We start from the raw sequence: 19,602 nt of genomic DNA, 5'->3' as shown, positions 1-19,602 counted from the left end.
AATGGAGCCTGGCGTGCCTCATGTCCGTCCAGGGTTCTCAGGATTCCCGAGGGCCATTGTGAGCTCGTCGTTCTCTCTGTCTGGAAGGAACGTCCCTTGCTGCGCTGCTTCGATATAGTGCTGAAGCTTCCTGACTGGTATGTCCATTTGATCATTCGTCCAAATGCACTTCCCTGTTACAGGGTCCAAGGTTCCGCCAGCCCCGAAGAACCAAGTCCGGCAACGGTCTGGCCAGTTAATTGTCTCTGGTTCGATCCCTTTATCAACCAGATCATTCTCAGTCTTGGCCCACTTAGGACAGGCTACGAGGTAGCCACCTGACCCCGTGCGATGGTGATGCTTCTTCTTCGCAGCATTTTGCTTGTTTGTCGCCGACATCTTCTTACTCTTTTCCGATGTCTTGTGGGCCACAAATGCGGGCCAGTGATCTCTGATCTTCTCATATCTGCCCTTGAATTCTGGCGTCTCATTATTTTCGACAAACTTATTCAGCTCTTTCTTCCACCTCCTGAATAGTTCTGCCATCCTCTTAAGAGAAAAAGACTTGATTAATTGCTCTTTAACTGGCTTCTCTGGATTATCCTCTGGCGGTAGGGTGAAATTTGACTTCAGCTCAGTCCAAAGATCATTTTTCTGCATATCATTGACATAAGACACCTCAGGGTCTTCTGTAGCCAGCTTAAACCATTGCTGGATGCTGATCGGGATCTTGTCCCTAACCAAACCCCCGCACTGAGCAACAAATGCGCTCTTTGTCCGGAGGGGTTCAATCGGTTGGCCGTCGGGCGCGATTGCTATGATCTCAAACTTTTCATCCGAGATCAACTTTTTCTTCGGGCCTCGTCTCTTTACCGAAGTTGTGCTCGATCCGGAGGGCTAGAAAAAAGAACAAAGACTTAATTAATATGTGTACATACCAAAACAATGAATGCATCAATTAGCTAGTTAGCAGAAGCTTAACTAATATATATACCTGGCCGGACTCGGTTCGGTCACCGGAGACGTCATCACGGTCTCCTTCTTGCACCGACATTGGGTCACCGGAGCCATCCTCACGGTCTCCTTCTTGCACCGGCATTAGGTCACCGGAGCCATCATAATCAGCTGCTTCCAAACCATCGGTCTCGTTGAGAAACAACAAGCAGATGGCATCACTTCCTCGTGCGATTATGTACTTCGTCTCGGGCAGTGTCCATAGTTTCTACAAATATTGACAACATGGAAATTATTATTCAAACATGATAGATGGATATATTAGTGGCAAAAACGTAGAACTAATATTAATTAGTGGCCTCGACGCTGCTTCTCTAGGGTTTGGGGTGGCCTCGACGCTGCTTCTCTAGGGTTTGGGGTGGCCTCGACAACGCATCAAGGATAAAAAAAGAAGAGGAAGAAGAAAAAAAAGAGGAGAAGAAAGAATAGAGGAGTAACTCCTCTATTCTTTCTTCTCCTCTTTTTTTTCTTCTTCCTCTTTTTTTTATCGGGAACGAGGGTCATCGAGGGTCATCGAGCGATAGAGGAAACCCTAAATAGCAAGTATCGTGGGTGTGAGATACATGTGGCCGTCGGTGTCGGACACTACATCCACATCCCACAAGTGACGTGGGCGTCGAAGCCCGCGCCACTTGTGGGATGTGGATGTAGTGTCCGACATCGACGGCCACATGTATCTCACACCGATGATACTTTCTATTTAGGGTTTCCTCTACCGTTCGGCGACCCTGACCCTCGACGACCCTCGTTTCCAATAAAATAAAGAGGAAGAAGAAAAAAAAGAGAAGAAGATAAGAAGAAGAAAAAAAGAGGAGAATCTTCGTCATGCCCTGGTTACTTCCGGCTAATGATGAAGCCATGGATTTCTTCAATACTTTGACACTAGGAAACCTCTCTCGACCCCTCGGCGATCCTCAACCCCTCGAACCCTCGATGATCCTGGAACCCTCGACCCCTCGGCGATCCTCTTCTTCCTCTCATGTTCGACAGGATCGCCGAGGGGTCGGGAGGTTGCCTAGTGTCAAAGGATTCAACAAAACCATGTCTTCATCATTAGGCGAAAGTAACAGGTGCATGATGGTACGAAGCTCTCCAAAGTTATTTTGGAACGGAGTCCTAGATAGGATAATTCGCTTTTTGGTACAAAGTTCAGCAAGAACCTTCCAAATATCGTTATTTGGAAGGCCTTTGCTGAAATTCATACAAAAAGGCAAATTATCCTATCTGGGACACCATTCCGAAATAATGTTGGAGGACTTCGTCATGCCCTGGTTACTTCCGGCTAATGATGAAGCCATGGATTTCTTCAATACTTTGACACTAGGAAACCTCTCTCGACCCCTCGAACCCTCGACGACCATGGAACCCTCGACCCCTAGACGACCCTGGAACCCTCGACCCTCGATCCCTCGACCCTATAGAACCCTCGAAACCTCGACCCTGAAACCCTCGACCCTTGACCCCTTAACGACCCTCAACCCTCTACCCTAGTTCCCGACCCTCGACCCCTCGGCGATCCTCGACACCCTCATTCCCGATAAAAATTAAGAAGAAGAAGAAGAAGAAGAAGAAGAAGAAGAAGAAGAAGAAGAAGAAGAAGAAGAAAGAGGAGAAGAAGAAAGGAATAGCTAGAGGAGAAGATCGAAGAAAAAAAGAAGAAAAAAAAGAGGAGAAGAAGAAAGGAATAGTGGAGAAGAAGAGAAAATAGAATATTCTATTTTCTCTTCTATTTTCTCTTCTTCTCCTCTATTCCTTTCTTCTTTTCCTCTTCTTTTCCTTTTTTTTCTTCTTCTTATTTATTTCTCCTCTTCTTCCTCTCCTCTTCTTCTCCTTTCTTCCTCTTCTTATTTTCCTTTTTCCTCTCATTCTTTTTCTTCTTCTTCCTTCTTAATATCACTTAGCAACTTTCTCACAAAATACATGAAGTAGTATTGCTTGTTTTTTTAAAAAAATGTTCAAATAAAAAATTTAGAAAAAAGTAAAGGTTTTGCCTAATGCATTTTTCATATGAATATACAAACATTTGCATATTCTACAATAATTAATATCACCAAAACAATCTATTAACAGAAAAAAATCCTAACTTTTCTAAAAATCTATCTTTTGCATACATGAACATATATATACACAGAGAACATACATACATATATACATTTTTATAAAAATGCAAAAAACAAAAAATCTAAAAAAGGGCATATACACGCTCCTTCTTTTCCTTCTTCTTCCTTCTTCTTCCTTCTTCTTCCTTCTTCCACCGTCCTCTTTTCTTCTCCAACACAACACTTTTTCTTAAATGTTACATATGAACATATAAAGAGCATTATACAGCATATACAGAGCATTATATATACATTGAACATACATACATACATACATCTTAATAGAAAAAAATGAAAATAGGCCGCGGTGGTCGGTGACGGCGACGATGGTTGGCGGTGGCGCTTATGGATGGCATGCGGGGACGACAATGAGAAGGAAAGGGGAGGAGGCAGGGGCTCATAGCGCGGGGAGGGGTCGAGGTCGCCGGCCGGAATCGGTGTGGCGGCGGACGAATGACCTCGGGGATGAACGGGTCGCGGGAGCCGGCGTGGTGCTTCCCCGGAGCGATAGCAACGACGGGCGCGGGGAGGGGTCGGGGCCGGCCTGAGGCAAAGGCGGTGGCGTGTGGGGCAGGGACGGCGTCGGGGCGACGCGGGGCAGCGGTGGCGTCGAGGCGGCGAGGTCAGGGCAGCGGTGGAGCGGGGCGGCGCGGAGGGGCGGACGGCGACGGCACGGGGTGGCGCGTGGCGACGGGGGTGGCGACGACGGCGGCGGCAACGGGCACGGGCGACGGGGCAGAGGGCGGCGGGGCAGCGGGAGAATGAGGAACTTAATGAAAATTTCACAAGTGTTTTCTTATATACTGAGAGCATTGGTCCCGGTTCGTGGAACCAACCGGGACCAATGGCCCCCTTTAGTCCCGGTTGGTGCCACCAACCGGGAACAAAGGCCTTGTGCTGCCCCGCGCCCAAATGTTTAGTCCCACCTCGCTAGTTGAGAGGGAACCGCACCTGTTTATAAGGTGCGGTGCACCTTCCCTCTCGGGCTCCTCTCTAAAGCAGGCTTTTGGGCCTAACCGTGCAATGTGTGCCTGTGGACCTACTGGGCCTCCCGCGGGCCTGAATCCTGGCCCATGGTAGGGTTTCTAGTCGTATTCAGCCCGTGGGTGCCCAGTAGGTGGCACTTTTTTGTTTTCTTTGTTGCTTTATTTATTTTATTTTGTTTCTACTTACAATAAAATACTTATTGTTGCTATTTTTTTTCCAGTTTTTTGTTTTGTTTTCTGTATTATTTATTTTCTTTTGTTTTTTGCTTTATTTTTAATTCTTTTTGCTTTTAGGTGAGCAAAATTATAAACTTTCTGTTGCTTTATTTATTTTATTTTGTTTCTACTTACAACAAAATACTTATTGTTGCTATTTTTTCCAGTTTTTTGTTTGTTTTCTGCATTATTTATTTTCTTTCGTTTTTTGCTTTATTTTTTTATTCTTTTTGCTTTTAGTTTTAGAAAAATTATAAACTTTCTGTTAGTGCCATTAGTTTTCAAATTTGAAAACACTTTTTTAGTTTTTTTGTTTTCTTTGTTGCTTTATTTATTTTATTTTGTGATTAACTTTACTATAAAAATAGTTTTTTTCCTGTTTTTTGATTTGTTTTTTGCATTATTTATTTTCTTTTGTTTTTTGCTTTAATTTTTAATTCTGTTTGCTTTTAGGTTAGCAAAATTATAAACTTTCTGTTAATGCCATTAGTTTTAGAAAAATTATAAACTTTGTGTTAGTGCCATTAGTTTTTAAATTTGAATAGTTAAAATTTGAATTCTTTGAAAATTGTTTGAATCACAAGTTTGTGATTAACTTACTAAAAAAAATGAGAATAGATGCGCTTATAGAGAAAATTCAACCTAAATTCCTAGTAAATTTCTATGAATTTCAGAGAAATTCACTATGAATTTAGGTTAAACTTTTCTCTATTAGGGCATTTATTTTCACTTTGAGAGGAGCTCAACAAGGCAGAGAGGGAAGGGCTTATAAACCGGTGTGAGCCCCCTTCGGTTGGCGAGGTGGGACTAAACTCTGCCCACAACGAGGACCAACCCTTTAGTCGGCACAAACCGAGACTAATGGTCATGGGCCAGGGGCGAGGAGCAAAATTATAAACTTTCTGTTAGTGCCATTAGTTTTAGAAAGTTGAAGTTGAAAGTTGGCATGGGCCAGGGACTAATGGTCATGGTATTACGAGGGCCGAACCATAAGACATGAAAGCATTTCAAATGAACTCTGAAAAAGTTGAAAGTTGGGATGGTATCATAATTTCACCCACATAGCATGTGCATGTACAAAACGGACAATGGTAGCATGTTTGTGTGTTACAAAGTTTGCATGGTATCATCATAATAGTTGCGGGAGAAAGTCTTCACTTTTTCTTCGCTTGTGTCATTTTCTTATTGCGCCGTAACCATGGATAATCTTCATTGTTTATCAGGATGCTTGGGTCAGCCTTGACATTGAAGGGAGGAATTTCATGAAACTTTTCATAATCTTCAGACATGTCTGTCTTGCCGTCCGCTCCCAGGATGTCCCTTTTTCCTGAAAGAACTATGTGGCGCTTTGGCTCATCGTATGATGTATTCGCTTCCTTATCTTTTCTTTTTCTCGGTTTGGTAGACATGTCCTTCACATAGATAACCTGTGCCACATCATTGGCTAGGACGAACGGTTTGTTAGTGTACTCAAGATTTTTCAGATCCACTGTTGTCATTCTGTACTGTGGGTCTACCTGTACCCCGCCGCCTAACAGATTGACCCATTTGCACTTAAACAAAGGGACCTTAAAATCAGGTCCGTAGTCAAGTTCCCATATGTCCACTATGTAACCATAATATGTGTCCTTTCCGCTCTCGGTTGCTGCATCAAAGCGGACACCGCTGTTTTGGTTGGTGCTCTATTGATCTTGGGCGATCATGTAAAATGTATTCCCATTTATCTCGTATCCTTTGTAAGTCAATACAGTCAAAGATGGTCCCCTGGACAACAAGTACAACTCATCACAAACAGTGTTGTCACCTCTGAGACGTGTTTCCAACCAACTGCTGAAAGTCCTGATGTGTTCACATGTAATCCAGTCGTCGCACTGCTCCGGGTGTTTGGAGCGCAGACTGTTCTTGTGTTCATCGACATACGGGTCACCAAGGTAGAGTTCTGTAGAACTGTGTAGTGTGCTTGAGACCAAGAATATCCGTCCCTGCATATTATTGAGTCTCTTCCAAGAGTGCCTTTTCCAGTCAGTCTCCCCTCATACCGCGATTTAGGGAGACCTATCTTCTTAAGGCCAGGAATGAAGTCAACACAAAACCTGATAACATCCTCTGTTTGAAAGCCCATGGAGATGCTTCCTTCTGGCCTAGCGCGGTTACAGACATATTTCTTTAGGACTCCCATGAACCTCTCAAAGGGGAACATATTGTGTAGAAATACGGGCCCCAGGATGACAATCTCGTTGACTAGATGAACTAGGACGTGCGTCATGATATTGAAGAAGGATGGTGGGAACACCAGCTCGAAACTGACAAGACATTGCGCCACATCACTCCTTAGCCTTGGTACGATTTCTGGATCGATCACCTTCTGAGAGATTGCATTGAGGAATGCACATAGCTTCACAATGGCTAATCGGACGTTTTCCGGTAGAAGCCCCCTCAATGCAACCGAAAGCAGTTGCGTCATAATAACGTGGCAGTCATGAGACTTTAGGTTCTGAAACTGTTTTCTCTGGCATATTTATTATTCCCTTTATATTCGATGAGAAGCCAGTCGTGACCTTCATACTGAGCAGGCATTCAAAGAAGATTTCTTTCTCTTCTTTCGTAAGAGCGTAGCTGGTAGGACCTTTATATTGCTTCAGAGGCATGCCGTCTTTTTCGTGCAAACGTTGCAGGTCCTCCTGTGCCTCAGGTGTATCTTTTGTCTTCCCATACACGCCAAGAAGCCTAGCAGGTTCACGCAAAGGTTCTTCGTCACGTGCATCACATCGATTGAGGAGCGGACCTCTAGGTCTTTCCAGTAGGATAGGTCCCAAAATATAGATTTCTTCTTCCACATGGGTGCGTGTCCCTCAGCATCATTCGGAACAGCTAGTCCACCGGGACCCTTTCCAAAGATTACGTAGTGTAAATCATTGACCATAGCAAGCACGTGATCACCGGTGCGCATGGCGGGCTTCTTCCGGTGATCTGCCTCGCCTTTGAAATGATTGCCTTTCTTTCGACATTGATGGTTGGTCGGAAGAAATCGACGATGGCCCAGGTACACATTCTTCCTTCATTTGTCCAGGTATATACTTTCAGTGTCATCTAAACAGTGCGTGCATGCGTGGTATCCTTTGTTTGTCTGTCCTGAAAGGTTACTGAGCGGGCCAATCGTTGATGGTCACGAACAGCAACGCCTTAAGGTTAAATTCCTCCTGTCTGTGCTCATCCCACGTACGTACACCATTTCCATTCCACAGCTATAAAAGTTCTTCAACTAATGGCCTTAGGTACACATCAATTTCGTTGCCGGGTTGCTTAGGGCCTTGGATGAGAACTGGCATCATAATGAACTTCCGCTTCATGCACATCCAAGGAGGAAGGTTATACATACATAAAGTCATAGGCCAGGTGCTGTGATTGCTGCTCTGCTCCCCGAAAGGATTAATGCCATTCGCGCTTAAAGCAAACCATACATTCCTTGGGTCCTTTGCAAACTCATCCCAGTACTTTCTCTCGATTTTTCTCCACTGTGACCCGTTAGCGGGTGCTCTTAGCTTCCCATCTTTCTTTCGGTTCTCACTGTGCCATCGCATCAACTTGGCATGCTCTTCGTTGAACAGACGTTTCAATCGTGGTATTATAGGAGCATACCACATCACCTTCGCAGGAACCCTCTTCCTGGGGGGCTCGCCGTCAACATCACCAGGGTCATCTCGTTTGATCTTATACCGCAATGCACCGTATACCGGGCATGCGTTCAGATCCTTGTATGCACCGCGGTAGAGGATGCAGTCATTAGGGCATGCATCTATCTTCTCCACCTCCAATCCTAGAGGGCATACGACATTCTTTGCTGCGTATGTACTGTCGGGCAATTCGTTATCCTTTGGAAGCTTCTTCTTCAATATTTTCGGTAGCTTCTTAAATCCTTTGTCAGCCACAGCATTCTCTACCTTCCACTGCAGCAATTCCAGTACGGTATCGAGCTTTGTGTTGCCATCTTCGCAATTGGCGTATAACCCTTTCTTGTGATCCTCTAACATGCGATCGAACTTCAGCTTCTCCTTTTGACTTTCGCATTGCGTCCTTGCATCGACAATGACCCGGCGGAGATCATCATCATCGGGCACATCGTCTAGTTCCTCTTGATCTTCAGCAGCTTCACCCGTTGCAGCATCATTGGGCACATCATCTGGTTCCTCTTGATCTTCACCAGCTCCCCCCTTTGCAGCATCACCGTATTCAGGGGGCACATAGTTGTCATCGTACTCTTCTTCTTCGCCGTCTTCCATCATAACCCTAATTTCTCCGTGCCTCGTCCAAACATCATAGTGTGGCATGAAACCCTTGTAAAGCAGGTGGGAGTGAAGGATTTTCCGGTTAGAGTAAGACCTCGTATTCCCACATTCAGTGCATGGACAACACATAAAACCATTCTGCTTGTTTGCCTCAGCCGCATCGAGAAACTCATGCACGCCCTTAATGTACTCGCGGGTGTGTCTGTCATCGTACATCCATAGCCGGTTCATCTGCGTGCATTATATATAATTAAGTGTCCAAATTAATAGAAGTTCATCATCACATTAATTCCAAAGTGCATACATAGTTCTCATCTAACAACATATAGCTCTCCAGAGCATCTAATTAATTAAACCATACATTGAAACTATGTAAAACATTTCAATGCGAAAACAAATGCGATCATAATCGCAACCAAGGTAACAATTGATCCAACGGCATAATGATACCAAGCCTCGGTATGAATGGAATATTTTCTAATCTTTCTAATCTTCAAGCGCATTGCATCCATCTTGATCTTGTGATCATCGACGACATCCGCAACATGCAACTCCAATATCATCTTCTCCTCCTAATTTTTTTTATTTTTTCCTTCCACAAATTATTTTCTTCTTCAACTAAATTTAACCTCTCGACAATAGGGTCGGTTGGCATTTCCGATTCACATACATCCTAGATAAATAAAATCTATGTCACGTTGGTCGGCATAATTTTCATAAACAATAAATGAACAAATAGTTATAAAGATAATATATATACCACATCCGAATCATAGACAGGACGAGGGGCGACGGGGGCGGATACCAAAACCATCACACTATATAAGATGCAATAATAAAAGTAAGAAAATAATACAAGTATCTATGTAAACATACAAGTAAGAATATTTTTCCTTTCAGAAAGAAGATAAGAACAAGAGGCTCACCACCGTGGTGCCGGCGATGAGCTCGGCGCGGGTGATCGACGACGGTGAAGACGGGGACGAGGCGTAATGGACCGCTAAACCTAGACAAATATTATGGAAAATGGAGCTTGAAGGTCGAGCTTGGAGAGGAGAAATCTTAAGTAGTGTGGCTCGGGCATTCCATCGAACACCTTGTGTGCATAGGAGGTGAGCTAGAGCACCACCAAGCCCTCCCCCTCGGCCAGAGAAAAACAGAGCACTGGGGTGCTCTGCTCGTGAGCGAGGGGTATGTATAGGCACCTCATTGGTCCCGGTTGGTGACATGAGCCTGGAGTAAAGGGGAGCCTTTGGTCCCGGTTCAAGCCACCAACCGGGACCAATGGTGGTGGGCCAGGAGCGAGGCCCATTGGTCCCGGTTCATCCCACCAACCAGGACCAAAAGGTCCAGATGAACCGGGACCAATGACCCACGTGGCCCGGCCGCCCCCCTGGGCTCACGAACTGGGACCAAGGCCCACATTGATCCCGGTTCTGGACTGAACCGGGACTAATGGGCTGACCCGGCCTGGACCAAAGCCCTGTTTTCTACTAGTGATATAACTGGCCTAGTACTAGAATCTGATGCAGATATGCATCTTAGTATTAATATGAACTCCCTATGAACTGCCTATGGTTTCAGATCATTTTGGTTGTGTTTTTGGGTGCTGTAATGCCCCTGATCTGTAATGCTCTAAGATAATCCTATTTGTAATGCCACCTGAACCATATTATCCAGATGTTGTTATATATCCATCTGCAATTTGTTGCTGCTAGGTAGTTGTTGCTAATACTTACACTTGAATCTAGTAACAACAAACAACACTGAAACTGAAAATGAAAATGAAAATGAAAATGAAAATGAAACTGAAACTGAAACTTGCATTACATAGGAGGTAGCATAGATAACACAAATTGTTTGAGGATGCAACATACATAGCATTACATAGATAGATAGCACCAAATAGTTTGAGGATAACTGAAACTAGCCAACACTGAATAAGAGTGACGAAACTGAATGTGAAACTAAATAGTTTCACATTCAGTTTCAGTTAGCAGCCTGCCCTACTAAGCGGCCTAAGCGTCGTACCTCCTGCTTCACTTCGGTAGGATGATTTGTCAGCATATGCACCTCCTGTTCTTCTTCATCTTCGTCTTCATTGATGAAGATGATGGGAGGAGGGAGGCGGCGACCTTGTAGTGCTGGTGGTGCGATGATCTGGAGGTCGTCGTCCTCGTCTTGGTGCTTGTTTGCGTTTGCTTCAGCCGTAGATTGTGCTGGGGCGATGTAGTGGTGGTCTGCCCACCGCTGCCTCTGCCCAGCATCGGCGGAGCCCGCCTCTTTCATTGCCCATAGCAGTATATCTATGGGCAGGATCCCCTTACCTCGGTTTCCATGTTACTGGTCCATGCGTTGCTTCTCCTCATTCGTCGCCTTCTTTCTCACTTCGTATGCTCCATCCACCAGATCTTGAACACTGGTGTACCTTGTGGCGACCTTCATGTAGTCCATGAAGAGGTCGTCGTCGCCGTGCGCTGAACCATAAAGCATGGCAACCCATCCCTTGACAGTTGGGAATGGGTTGAGCCATGGGTCTGAAGAAGAGGAAGAAGTAGCCATGGTTGGAGCAGGAAGTGGTGAGTGTAGTGGTGTTGAGCTAGGTGAAGTTGTCGTGAGGTAGAGTGATGTGATTAGAGTGATGTGAGTAGAGTAGCTGAAGAAAGAGGAGGGTAGTTAAAGAGAGGTGGAGTGACGCAGTGGAGAAGTAAAACTTGTGCAGCAGTAGTTGACAGGGTGGTAGTTGTGGAGTAGTTATTGTGTGCCGAAACTTGTGCTGGTTAAGTGATGTTAGGTGAAAGTTGTGCAATAGTTATTTTGTGGTGAAAACATATATTGTTGACTGAGATACTGTTTCTAGAGAAAAATCAGAGAAATTGACATACATTCAGAGCACAAATTCAGAAAATCAATAGGTGCGCATAGATTCAGAACACAAATTCGGAAAATTCAGAAAATCCACGCATACAAAAGCACATAGATTCAGAGCACAATTTCAGCAAATTCTACAAATCCACGCATACAAGTGCGCATACATTAAGAGAAATTTCAGACACATCATCACATACATAGTAGAACCAGAGACTTGGAGAATTCAGATAACATTGAAGAACTTAACATTGAACTATTTCAAGACGCAAAATCAAGGATTCTGCTCCACCTAGCCCTTGTGACTTGGTAGCGATGGAAGGTTGCCCTATCTCTAGCCCACCAAATGATCAATTCATCGGTGATGATTTTTCCATCTGGGAACACCTCCTTGAACTGCATCACGTCGAGGGAGTTGCGGGCTGCCATAATCGTTGCAGCCAGCCTCTAGTGTTGCTCACGTGCCTGAGCCCTACGACTCCTCCTTTCTGCTCTTGCGGCCCTTCTTGCTGCTCTAGAACTCTCATCCTGGTCGTCTGACAACCTCTCCTATGCTTGGATTCATCTTTGTGGCTAAGGTAGGGTTGTAGTGATGCTGGCGGCTAGGGTTTTAGTGGTACGGGAAAGGACAGGTTAGGGTCTTTTTATAGACACCTACGCAGGCTTGTGGACTATGGTCTGATATGTGAGCCCAGTCTGAGGCCCATTTTCACCCACAAATGCACAAATTCAGGAAGTGCACGACAGGTTCAGATAGTGCACGACATGTTCAGAAAGTGCACGACAGGTTCAGATTGTGCACAACAAGTTCAAATAGTGCACGACAGGTTCAAAAAAGTGCACAACAAATTCAGAAAGTGCTAAACAAATTAAGAAAGTGCACATAAAAGCTCCCAAATTTGAGCTGACAGGTTTCAGTAGTTACCACTGCAGTAGAAGTAGCCTGCCAATTTTGAGCTTGATGTCCTCTTCCTCTTGGTCCCAACTTGAATATCTGAAGTGGTTGCAGCTCTTGGTGTAGTGAATCCATGGATCCTCCCTCCACCTGCAGTCCTACCTCTTTTAGCTCTTGGTGTAGGGCCTGGTGCAGAAGTAGAAGGACCTGGTTGAGATGTAGCAGGCCTACATGAAGCTTGTGCTCCTCTTCTACCTCTTGCAACAGGGACTAATGTGGTTCTTGCAGCAGGTATATCAGAGTAAACTGCCCTATTTTCCTGCATGTCAAACATAACTCTTAGTTCTAAAAGTGTACTCATTCAGAAATGTCTGAGATTTTTTCCAAGCTTGATAATTACCTGGGTTTTTTTCCTCATCTGAAGACTAGGCTTCAGAGTCTTGTTGCATGTTATATACCTGTGTCCTCCCAAACCACAGTTTCCACATGTGATAGTGCCCATCCTACTTGTGTCTCTTGGAGCCGGAACCTCAAACTCTCCCTTCCTCCTTGTTGTCTGCTTTTTTCCTGCCTTTTCTTTAAACACAGGAGGATGAATGTCTTGAGTGTTTGTATCAGGCCAGCAATCTGGACCAGGGACAGGGTAAATAATTGCTTTGTATGTCTCCATGTACAATGGCTTCTTAAAGAATTCAGACACATAGTCCTTAGGATGCAGCTTTTGTTTTGTCATTGCAGATATGCCATGACTGCAAGGTACCTGTCATGTTCCATCTCTTGCAGTCACATGTGCAGGTTGCCATGTCCACACAATATTGCTTTTCTTTGCTTGTTACTTGCCAAATTGTTTCACCAGCTCTGTCAGCCTGGCAGTCCTTGGCATATTTTTTATTCTCCTCTAGAATCTCTGAGTAATTTGGTGTGATTGTCCACCTGCAAGTCTGTAACTTCTCCCTAGTCTGTTGCCTCTTGATCATCTGCTTTGTCCTAATCCCTTCAAACATTGTCCTTATTGGTTTGGATCTTACATCAAGTATCATCTTGTTGAAGACTTCACTAAGGTTGTTCACAACTAGATCTGTTTTGCAAGTATGGTCCATAGCATACCTAGCCCAAGCAGAGACTTCTATATTTTTAAGCCATTTCCAAGCATCCTCACACTGTGCTCTCAGCTCCGCCATCCCTAATTCATGCCCATGTCTAGTATAAGAGTAGCTATCCTTGTCAACACACTTCTTTAGTTCTTTGCTTCTGTAACCAGCTGATTGGAAGTTGGCATATATGTGCCTAAGACAGAATCTTTGAGGTGAATCAGAGAACACCTCATTTATTGCCTTAAGTAAACCCTGTACATTCAGAAAATAGATCTACATATGAACACACTCACATAATTCAGTGAATTACTATACCAACTATGGTCAATGATTTAGTTTCTAACCTTTTGCCTGTCAGATATTATTGTCTATGTTCCAAATTTGTTGCCACTACCAATGCAGCATCTCAACTGAGTTAAAAACCAAGTCCAACTGTCTCCATCTTCCTTCTCAACCACACCAAAAGCTATAGAGTAGATGTTGTTGTTGCCATCCCTTCCTGTGGCAGCAAGAATTTGTTGTCCAGTGGTTAACTTGATGAAACATCCATCAAGCCCTGGATGGAGTCACACATTAGCTACAGAAGAAAATTGACACACAAATATGTACAACACAATCAGGAAATATTTACCTATAAATGGTCTACAACCATTAAGAAACCCTTCCTTGGAAGCTGTCAAATAGTAGAACATGTACTTGAATCTAGGAGTGGGTGCAGGGTTTTCTGGGTCAACAAATGTTGTTACTGAAGGAAATATGCCCTAGAGGCAATAATAATGTTATTATTTTATTTCCTTATATCATGATAAATGTTTATTATTCATGCTAGAATTGTATTATCCGGAAACATAATACTTGTGTGAATACATAGACAAACTAAGCGTCACTAGTATGCCTCTACTTGACTAGCTCGTTAACCAAAGATGGTTATGTTTCCTAACCATAGACATGTGTTGTCATTTGATTAACGGGATCACATTATTAGGAGAATGATGTCATTGACATGACCCATTCCATTAGCTTAGCACCCGATCGTTTAGTATGTTGCTATTGCTTTCTTCATGACTTATACATGTTCCTATGACTATGAGATTATGCAACTCCCGTTTGCCGGACGAACACTTTGTGTGCTACCAAACGTCACAACATAACCGGGTGATTATAAAGGAGCTCTACAGGTGTCTCCAAAGGTAAATGCTGGGTTGGCATATTTCGAGATTAGGATTTGTCACTCCGATTGTCGGAGAGGTATCTCTAGGCCCTCTCGGTAATGCACATCACATAAAGCCTTGCAAGCATTGCAACTAATGAGTTAGTTGCGAGATGATGTATTACGAAACGAGTAAAGAGACTTGCCGGTAACGAGATTGAACTAGGTATTGAGATACCGACGATCGAATCTCGGACAAGTAACATACAGATGACAAAGGGAACAACGTATGTTGTTATGCAGTCTGACCGATAAAGATCTTCGTAGAATATGTGGGAGCCAATATGAGCATCCAGGTTCCGCTATTGGTTATTGACCGGAGACGTGTCTCGGTCATGTCTACATTGTTCTCGAACCCGTAGGGTCCGCGCGCTTAAGGTTTCGATGACAGTTATATTATGAGTTTATGAGTTTTTGATGTACCAAAGTTAGTTCAGAGTCCCGGATGTGATCACGGACATGACAAGGAGTCTCGAAATGGTCGAGACATAAAGATTGATATATTGGAAGCCTATGTTTGGACATCGGAAGTGTTCCGGGTGAAATCGGCATTTTACCGGAGTACCGGGAGGTTACCGGAACCCCCCGGTAACCTAATGGGCCTTAATGGGCCTAGTGGAGGAAGAGGAGAGGAGGCCTAGGGGCTGCCGCGCGCCCCTCCCCCCCCCAAGTCCGAATTGGACAAGGAGGGGGGCGGCACCCCCTTTCCTTTCTTCCCTCTCCTCCTTCCCCCCAAGTCCTAATCCAACTAGGGAAAGGGAGGGGAGTCCTACTCCCGGTAGGAGTAGGACTCCTCCTGCGTGCCTCCTCCTAGGGCCGGCCGCACCCCCCTTGGCTCCTTTATATACGGGGGCAGGGGCACCCCTAGATTCACAAGTTGATCTCTAAGATCGTTCTCTTAGCCGTGTGCGGTGCCCCCTTCCACCATAGTCCTCGATAATATTGTAGTGGTGCTTAGGCGAAGCCCTGTGACAGTAGAACATCAAGATCGTCACCATGCCGTCGTGTTGACGGAACTCTTCCCCGACACTTTGCTGGATCGGAGTCCGGGGATCGTCATCGAGCTGAACGTGTGCTAGAACTCGAAGGTGTCGTAGTTTCGGTACTTGATCGGTCGGGCCGTGAAGACGTACGACTACATCAACCGCGTTGTCATAACGCTTCCACTGTTGGTCTACGAGGGTACGTAGATCACACTCTCCCCTCTCATTGCTATGCATCACCATGATCTTGCGTGTGCGTAGGAATTTTTTTGAAATTACTACGTTCCCCAACAGTGGCATCCGAGCCTAGGTTTTATGCGTTGATGTTATATGCACGAGTAGAACACAAGTGAGTTGTGGGTGATATAAGTCATACTGCTTACCAGCATGTCATACTTTGGTTCGGTGGTATTGTTGGACGAAGCGGCCCGGACCGATATTACACGTACGCTTACACGAGACCGGTTCTCCCGACGTGCTTTGCACAAAGGTGGCTAGTGGGTGTCAGTTTCTCCAACTTTAGTTGAACCAAGTGTGGCTACGCCCGGTCCTTGCGAAGGTTAAAATAGCACCAACTTGACAAACTATCGTTGTGGTTTTGATGCGTAGGTAAGAACGGTTCTTGCTAAGCCCGTAGCAGCCACGTAAAACTTGCAACAACAAAGTAGAGGACGCCTAACTTGTTTTTGCAGGGCATGTTGTGATGTGATATGGTCAAGACATAATGCTAAATTTTATTGTATGAGATGATCATGTTTTGTAACTGAGTTATCGGCAACTGGTAGGAGCCATATGGTTGTCGCTTTATTGTATGCAATGCAATTGCACTGTAATGCTTTACTTTATCACTAAGCAGTAGAGATAGTCATGGAAGCATAAGATTGGCGAGACGACAACGATGCTACGATGATGATCATGGTGTCGCGCCGATGACGATGGTGATCATGACGGTGCTTCGAAGATGGAGATCACAAGCACAAGATGATGATGGCCATATCATATCACTTATATTGATTGCATGTGATGTTTATCTTTTATACATCTTATCTTGCTTTGATTGACGGTAGCATTTTAAGATGATTTCTCACTAAATTATCAAGAAGTGTTCTCCCTGAGTATGCACCATTGCGAAAGTTCTTTGTGCTGAGACACCACGTGATGATCGGGTGTGATAGGCTCTACGTTCAAATACAACGGGTGTAAAACAGTTGCACATGCGGAATACTCAGGTTATACTTGACGAGCCAAGCATATACAGATATGGCCTCGGAACATGGAGACCGAAAGGTCGAGCGTGAATCATATAGTAGATATGATCAACATAGTGATGTTCACCAATGAAACTATTCCATCTCACGTGATGATCGGACATGGTTTAGTTGATTTGGATCACGTGATCACTTAGAGGATTAGAGGGATGTCTATCTAAGTGGGAGTTATTTAATAATATGATTAATTGAACTTAAATTTATCATGAACTTAGTACCTGATAGTATCTTGCTTGTTTATGTTTGATTGTAGATAGATTGCCCATGCTGTTGTTCCATTGAATTTTAATGCGTTCCTTGAGAAAGCAAAGTTGAAAGATGATGGTAGCAATTACACGGACTGGGTCCGTAACTTGAGGATTATCCTCATTGCTGCCAGGCCTGCTGCTGGAGCAACACCAGATGTTATGAACGTCTGGCAGAGCAAAGCTGATGACTACTTGATAGTTCAGTGTGCCATGCTTTACGGCTTAGAATCGGGACTTCAACGATGTTTTGAACGTCATGGAGCATATGATATGTTCCAGGAGTTGAAGTTCATATTTCAAGCAAATGCCTGGATTGAGAGATATGAAGTCTCCAATAAGTTCTATAGCTGCAAGATGGAGGAGAACAGTTCTGTCAGTGAGCATATACTCAAAATGTCTGGGTATAATAATCACTTGATTCAATTGGGAGTTAATCTTCCAGATGATTGCGTCATTGACAGAATTCTCCAATCACTGCCACCTAGCTACAAGAGCTTCGTGATGAACTATAATATGCAAGGGATGAATAAGACTATTCCCAAGCTCTTCACAATACTGAAAGCTGCGGAGGTAGAAATCAAGAAGGAGCATCAAGTGTTGATGGTCAACAAGACCACTAGTTTCAAGAAAAAGGGCAAAGGGAAGAAGAAGGGGAACTTAAAAAAGAACAGCAAGCAAGTTGCTGCTCAAGAGAAGAAACCCAAATCTGGACCTAAGCCTGAAACTGAGTGCTTCTACTGCAAGCTGACTGGTCATTGGAACCAGAACTGCCCCAAGTATTTGGCGGATAAGAAGGATGGCAAGGTGAACAAATGTATATGCGATATACATGTTATTGATGTGTACCTTATTAATGCTCGCATTAGCACCTGGGTATTTGATACTGGTCCTGTTGCTAACATATGCAACTCGAAACAGGGACTATGGATTAAGCGAAGATTGGCTAAGGACGAGGTGACGATGCGCGTGGGAAATGGTTCCAAAGTTGATGTGATCGCGGTCGGCACACTACCTCTACATCTACCTTTGGGATTAATATTAGACCTAAATAATTGTTATTTGGTGCCAGCGTTGAGCATGAACGTTATATCTGGATCTTGTTTGATGCGAGATGGTTATTCATTTAAATTAGAGAATAATGGTTGTTCTATTTATATGAGTAAAATCTTTTATGGTCATGCACCCATGAAGAATGTTCTATTCTTATTAAATCTCGATAGTAGTGACACACACATTTATAACGTTGAAGCCAAAAGATGCAGAGTTGATAATGATAGTGCAACTTATTTGTGGCACTGCCGTTTAGGTCATATCAGTGTAAAGCGCATGAAGAAACTCCATACTGATGGACTTTTGGAACCACTTGATTATGAATCACTTGGTACTTGCGAACCGTGCCTTATGGGTAAGATGACAAAAACACTGTTCTCCGGTACTATGGAGAGAGCAACAGATTTGTTGGGAATCATACATACAGATGTATGTGGCTCGATGAATGTTGAGGCTCGTGGCAGATATCATTATTTTCTCACCTTCACAGATGACTTAAGAAGATATGGGTATATCTACTTAATGAAACATAAGTCTGAAACATTTGAAAAGTTCAAAGAGTTTCAGAGTGAAGTTGAAAATCATCGTAACAAGAAAATAAAATTCCTATGATCTGATCGTGGAGGAGAATATTTGAGTTACGAGTTTGGTGTACATTTGAAACAATGCGAAATAGTTTTGCAACTCACGCCACCCGGAACACCACAACGTAATGGTGTGTCCAAATGTCGTAATCGTACTTTACTAGATATGGTGTGATCTATGATGTCTCTTACTGATTTACCGCTATCGTTTTGGGGTTATGCTTTAGAGACGACCACATTCACGTTAAATAGGGCACCATCAAAATCCGTTGAGACGACGCCTTATGAACTGTGGTTTGGCAAGAAACCAAAGTTGTCGTTTCTGAAAGTTTGGGGCTGCGATGCTTATGTGAAAAAGCTTCAACCTGATAAGCTCGAACCCAAATCGGAGAAATGTGTCTTCATAGGATATCCAAAGGAAACTATTGTATACACCTTGTATCACATATCCGGAGGCAAGACTTTTGTTGCTAAATTCAAAAACTTTCTAGAGAAGGAGTTTCTTTCGAAAGAAGTGAGTGGGAGGAAAGTAGAACTTGATGAGGTAACTGTACCTGCTCCCTTATTGGAAAGTAGTACATCACAGAAACCAGTTTCTGTGACACCTACACCAATTAGTGAGGAAGCTAATGATGATGATCATGAAACTTCAGAACAAGATACTACTGAACCTCGTAGATCAACCAGGGTAAGATCCGCACCAGAGTGGTACGGTAATCCTGTTCTGGAAGTCATGCTACTAGATCATGATGAAGCTACGTACTATGGAGAAGCGATGGTGAGCCCAGATTCCGCAAAATGGCTTGAAGCCATGAAATCTGA

The sequence above is a fragment of the Triticum aestivum genome, chromosome 2A (assembly GCF_018294505.1).
Source record: "Triticum aestivum cultivar Chinese Spring chromosome 2A, IWGSC CS RefSeq v2.1, whole genome shotgun sequence".
Taxonomy (NCBI): domain Eukaryota; kingdom Viridiplantae; phylum Streptophyta; class Magnoliopsida; order Poales; family Poaceae; genus Triticum; species Triticum aestivum.
The sequence above is the reverse complement of the archived record's forward strand: the minus strand, read 5'-3'. Positions refer to the sequence as shown.